Raw genomic sequence first — 6,217 nt, 5'->3', positions numbered from 1 at the left:
GTAGCTAATACCTTTGCAAACCTTTACCTATTAGCACCGTGTGCTAATAGCATCTTTTGGCTCTTGATCAGCACGCTCAGCATTAGCAAACCACAAATCTGCATTCTGTTATCATTTATTGTCCAGCTTTACCATTTTATAGCCAACGAGTCTTTTTTTTTTTTTGCATTTTCCATTTTGATTACTTCCAGTGTTTGCATTTGGATCCTTGTCTGTAACTGCTGCTCTTTGCAAATGTATTTTGAGGCATACACTGTATACAGTATCATAATTTCAAAACTGTGCCCCATGCCTCATTAAATAGTGTCATAGTTTTAAACGACTTAAGAAATGATGCCTTATTATTCATTTGAAAACCCCGACACCCATTGTTTTACTCAATTTATCGTTATAAATTGCCATTTATGGGCAGATAAGGACATGACAAATTGTGATTTAGTGCCAACAGTGAAAGAAAAACTCCCTCTTTGCAAAGTGTTTTCGCTATTTTGTTGACCGGTCTTCATCTTTGATCTCTCGTGTTTACGGTTCTTTGCATGAAATCTGGCTGCAAATACACAAACACGCGCCTCTGGTTACAATCTCGTTCGGTATGACACAATAGCAGAGCCTGTGGGTGAGCGTGCATGAGTCAACAGCCTTGCCTGCCGGTGGCATTCACAGTGACTCACATTTCCAGGAAGAGAGAGACACACACAGAGAAAGAGATAGGTGGGCCTGAAGTCAAGCCCATCTGATTTATAATACTCATTACTCAAGTAAACTGCTTAAAGGTCTCTAAATATTATTTTAAAGTAATACTGGCACTTTTTTTTTCAAGCTCAGATTCAGCTAAATTCTCAGAAAAGAAATGAGCCAAATAAAGAACTTTTAAAATGATAAAAGACCTTTAAATGGTTTGTCCAGAAAATCTCAGAACTTCTCTTCTGTCATTTTTTTTGTGTTTTTTTTGTCGTTTGTCTTGTCTGTGTCTTATCCTCTCTGCAGGTGTTCATCCCTCCATCCATTGCATATCTTCTTTGTTCTCAATCGTTGAATATCGACACTCACAGCTACCAACCCTCTTCGCTGCTCACCCGCCATCTCCCCCTCCCTCCCCCACTCTTCCTCTCACTTGTTCTGGCCTTCACGGGAGGCTCTCAGGGCACAGTATGTGGCTGCCCTCACCGCACAGTTGTCGAGCATAAACCGATCGTTTCACCTAACCTAATAATACCAGCACTCACTGCAGACACACTTGTATCTAGCTCGCTGTCTTTCACTCCATATTCCCTCTAACCCTTTGTCATTTTCATCCTCTCAATCTCTCCTTCGCTTTCCTGCATCTCTTGATATTTCCCTTGATCTTTACACCTCCTGTTCCATCTCTCCCTTTTCTTAAAGTCCTTTATTCTTTCACTTTTTTAGTCTTTCATTTACTTTTTTTCCGTTCACATCACTCTTTCAGATGTACATGCATTTGTTTTTTGCTCATCATTCCGCCTCATTTTCTATACACACACCTATTCTCTCAATTTGAGCTACCCCCTGTTACTTTCAGGCTATCGTGAGCTGCTGCTACAAAAGAACGATAAACGCACCCTCTCTCCCTCCTATGGTGAACCACAATGTTGGCTCTCATGCAGGCCAGGCCTGACGTCCATTTGCCCGAGTGTGTGTATATATGTGTCTATGTGTGTCTGTGAGTGTGTGCATGCACTTTTACGTATAAATGCATGTTTATGGACATCTAAAAAAAATAGACATGCGAAGAAGTTACTGTCTTTGACTGCTAAATGTCCACACCCTACAACATCAGGCAAGAAAGATTTACAGAGGTGAACCAGCGAACAGACTTCCTCACAGTCATGCCAGTTGAGCTACATCATCATATGTAGCTCAGTGTGTAAAGTGGTACTTCCAGAATATGACATATGGCAGGTAATTAGTTCACCAATACTAGGAAATGTGGATTTCTATGAGATTTGATCAGTCATAGGAGATTAAAACTGAACCCCAACAAATATATTACTGAAATTATACCTCTTAAGCCCCAAGCCTACCTGATCTCCTGCTTTTTGCCCCCGTATCAGGGGGTGTTGGGGCTTAAGAGGTTAACTGATATATGGAGTACTGTGCAAAAGTCTTAAAACATACATGGAACACCGTATATAAGGCAAAAACAAAGTTTGAATATTTCAAATGAGCTTGAAAACTCACAATTTAGTATGACCAGCTTTGTTCTTCAACAGAGCCTGAAGTCTCTTTGGGAAGCTTTCTCTCAATTCTTTAAGTCGTCTTCTTTGGGTGTTGGCTGCCTTTTGTTCTGTTTTCTGTCAAGATGATCATACACTGCTTGAAAAATGTTGAGATCTGGGCTCTGGAGAGCCTAATCCATAACTTATATAGTGTTCCACTGTGTGTTTTTCTATCCAGGTATCGTTTTACTGTACTGGCAAATTGTTCGGGATCATTGTCATGCAGATAAATGAAGCTGCTGCCAGTTGGATACTTGGCATATATTATTGCATGGTGGTTTAAAATCTAATGGGTTTTTTTTTTCTGTGTACATCATTCAATCAATTCTGACAAGATCTCCAACACCACAGCACCAAGTCATGATAGCGCCTCCACCGTGTTTAACAGATGCTCGCTGTTGTAGTTCTCTCCTGAGTTCTTCTGTACATATTGATGACAATTTGAATTAGAAATTTTACATTTTGATTCATCATTCCATGGCACCTGTTGCCACCATTCCACTTTTTTGGCTAATAATCTTTTGGGAATCATCATGTTGGTGCAATTACACTATTTCACACCTGTCAAACTGTGTTATTGTTGGGATTTTTCTTATATATTTAACTAAAGAAATATTGACAAATAATGTACTTTTACAACAGGCTGTGTACACATGGGTTCATCCCTTGACTTAGGTGCCTTTTTTATGATTGAATGATCCATAGGTTACTGTTAAGTGGCTTAACAAGCAAAAGAAAAAGAAACATCCCCCTGAAAATGGTCAGGTAAAGGTATCTTGAAAGCCCTTCAGAAAGCTTTGAGAATTATCGATCAAGGTTGCTTTATAAACTACAAGAAAGTATCGCTGCTCTAAAGCTCTATATAGAAATGAGTGGCACTCAAGACTGTGTGAACACTACTCTATCCACATTGTATTTTTGTTTGATATTAACCATTATACTATTCCCAGAACATAATGAAGAGAAATGTGCAGATGGAGTAATTTAGAAATTGTGTTAGTAGAAAACTACATCAAGAGAATGATAATAAACAAGGACCCCAGAATTGTCATTTTTTCAATATAACTATAAGATAAATAGAACTGCACAACAACAACAAATAATTTAGCGAACACTTGATCATCACAGCATAACACAAACACAGATAAACTTCAGATTTATCATTCTATCCAGTTAGGCAGCATAAACCATTGTGAATCCAGTTCACCTGCTTTGGTTCAAGTGAAAGTTAAGACAGGCGCACTATAAAGGCAACAACAAGACAACCCTCAAAGCAGGGGATGGCATTAAAGGGTGTGGCTATAGACCCGTGCTCTCTCCTTATAAATCATAACGATTTTTTTCCCCCAGTTTTCCTTTTTGCTAGTGTCCTTGTCACTACTTGCAGCTTGCACAGGTAGTCTAGCTCCTCCAGAGTGGCACATCCATATGGGCCATTAACAAGAAGGTTTGCTGTCTCTCCAAGCACAGTGTAGAGCAGATAACAGCACATATGAGGACAGCAGGACAGGATTGTAGAAGGGTATCAACCGCAGCAGGACTGGTATCTGCTTTTTATGCAAGAAACAGGAGGAACACTGCACGATATATTAAAAATATCTAATATACAGTGTACAGCTAGTATTTCAAAGCTTGATTTTTGCTTCCTTAAAATTTTTAATGACACAAGCCAAAATCACTTTAACTGTTAGGCTCTAATTAAAACTTGCCATGTTGAAATCGTGAGCAATTTTGTGCTTTGACTGTACGTTTTGTTTGTTTCTTTACAGCACTGAAGATTTCCATCCATCTCAGACACAAGACACAGCCAGGCTCCTCTGAAACAGCCTGAGGTTAGACACCACTGTAAACGCTAACATCAATAGAAGGTGAGTGGAAGTACAGTCAAGATATGAATGAACAAGATTTGCTGGTGGTCTGTTCCTCAAATCTAAGTTCATGTAAAAAAATTGCACATTGCCTCGTGTTTGGCAGCTTCATGGCATTTCATTGCTGTAAGGCCTCAAGAGCAATCTGAGCATTAGCAGCAAAATCTGCCAGTAGCAGCATGGACCACTACACTACACAACACGCCTAGTCCTCTTTAAAAGGGAGCAGTAGAAGGCTACGTCTATGTATGTAATTCATGTATTTGTTTTTGCATCATAGACTTTTACATTACATGGTGGAGAGTGGAAGACTGACCACTGTTTAAACACACTGCAAAGGTTTATGGCAAAAAATTTTTCCACCAAACAAAAAGAAGGTGAGATAGGTTCAAAAGGCCAATCATCTCAGTCAGGCTGCAGCCTCTGTGATCAGATTGGTTTTCATTAGAGTCTGTCCATTATGCCTGGAGACATAATACACAAGGCCCTAAGCAACTTTATACCATGCAGGGTAAAAAAATCAAAATCACGAGTCCACAATTTTGTCAAGAAGGATCCTTAAAATAGAGAAAATTGCATTTTGACTTTTATATACAGTAAAAGTGTAAGCACAATGTACTTTTGTTTAAATGCAAATGAAAAGAAAGCAGAAAATCTAGTTGCAGTGATGATTATCTACACCTAGTCATTCCCAATTCACTCTTTTCCCCTCTTTTTAGAGAAGAGGAGAGGGTCTTATTTCGAGTCACATTGTTTCTATAAATATTTCACACTGCAGAAATCCCAAATAATTACAAAAAAATTAAAAAAGAATATATTTATATAAAATAGCACATCACTTGTCGGATTTCTGGGGCTACAGGTCTAAAGAAGATTCAACACCTTTGCCTCATCTGAGCGCTTGGCTTCACCTTGTTTTAACAACGTGTAACATCACAGCTCGTGACTGTGCCCACAGCAACATGCGAGAAACACCTGAAGTGGAAACAGGCCAAACTTACCTTGACTGACATTAAAAAAGGTGTGTCCAGGGTTTACTGAACAAAACAGCAGAGGTTTCGTCTTCTTTCATCCACCTGGCCGGTGAACACCATGGAGAATCAGTATCCACCTGCCATTTATGGAATCGCAGCATACGGAGGCATTTCGGCGAGAAAAGGCGAGAACGTCGCTGCGGTGCTGCGATGCAAAGCCCGGTTCCCCGACGGAAAAAAATGGTTTGCGCGTCGAAGCCTTGGCGACTCTGTGTGGTGCGCGTCGGTCACCGCCGGGCTCACATTTCCAGAAAGCCGAGAACAAAATCAAGTAAGAATTTAAACGTTGCTCTCCCACATCAGCCAACTTTTATTTCGAGGCAACTAAAAGATCGTTTCCAGCATGTGAACGTCCAGCATGATCAATATTTCGTTTTCCAGTTTAAGCTGTATGCGCAAAGGAATTTGGGAACACTTTTTTTAACATGGTCACGTTGACTGAGCACACTGGAAAAAAATCCTGCGAAGCCGAAGAGAGAAAACGTCAGACCCAGTGTTGGTTAATAGCGTGCACATCCTCTCCCTTTTCATAGTTCCCACAAAATATTATCATGAAGAAAAAACGCACATCTTCACAGATGATTCCGCAAATTTCAGGGAGCAACTTGTTATTTTAGGACCTCGTATCCAAAAGGCGTGCCTTTTTTTTCTTTTTGTGTTTCTCCCCCTAAGAACCAACTGCAACAGTTAACTCCCTGCAGGGTAGACCACAAACATTTCTATTACAGCATCGTCTTCACTTCAACGTGCGTCCAGACCTCCCTCCCAGTGGAATAGGCGATGGAGGGGCGCATCTGTCAATCCCGGATTTCCGTGCAGCCAAAATATCTCACAAAGGTTCACCCAAGGATTGCCAAACGTCTTAAAATCTTACCTAGTTTGGACGGCAATATGCTCAGAGAAGGAAAAAGTAAAGCTTTTTCAAAGAATCCCACGCTCCACGGGCAGATTAATTCGTCTCTGGCGCGTCAAAACCTTTCTCGTGGGTGAGTTCTCAGCAAGAGAGAGAGAGAGAGGGCAGGAGAGAGAGAGAGAGACATCGGAGAGAGAGGGAGAGACAGAGAGAGAGAGAGAGAGA

The 6,217-nt window shown here is 40.5% G+C and overlaps 1 protein-coding gene across 3 annotated transcripts in view; it reads right to left on the bottom strand.

Annotated features, from left to right (window-relative positions):
- cacna1ia (calcium voltage-gated channel subunit alpha1 Ia) overlaps positions 1–6,121 on the bottom strand; it is a 190,634-nt gene extending 184,513 nt beyond the window's left edge. For all 3 annotated transcript variants that reach the window (XM_005734524.1, XM_013911268.1, XM_013911269.1), the window contains exon 1: positions 5,107–6,121. The gene's annotated coding sequence lies outside the window, so the exon portion shown is untranslated. The remainder of the gene's footprint in view (positions 1–5,106) is intronic.
- Positions 6,122–6,217: the final 96 nt, after the last annotated feature.

The sequence above is a fragment of the Pundamilia nyererei genome, unplaced genomic scaffold (assembly GCF_000239375.1).
Source record: "Pundamilia nyererei isolate P.nyererei 1_Seehausen unplaced genomic scaffold, PunNye1.0 scaffold00059, whole genome shotgun sequence".
Classification (NCBI taxonomy): domain Eukaryota; kingdom Metazoa; phylum Chordata; class Actinopteri; order Cichliformes; family Cichlidae; genus Pundamilia; species Pundamilia nyererei.
Note: the sequence above shows the minus strand (reverse complement) of the source record. Positions and strands in the feature narration are given on the sequence as shown.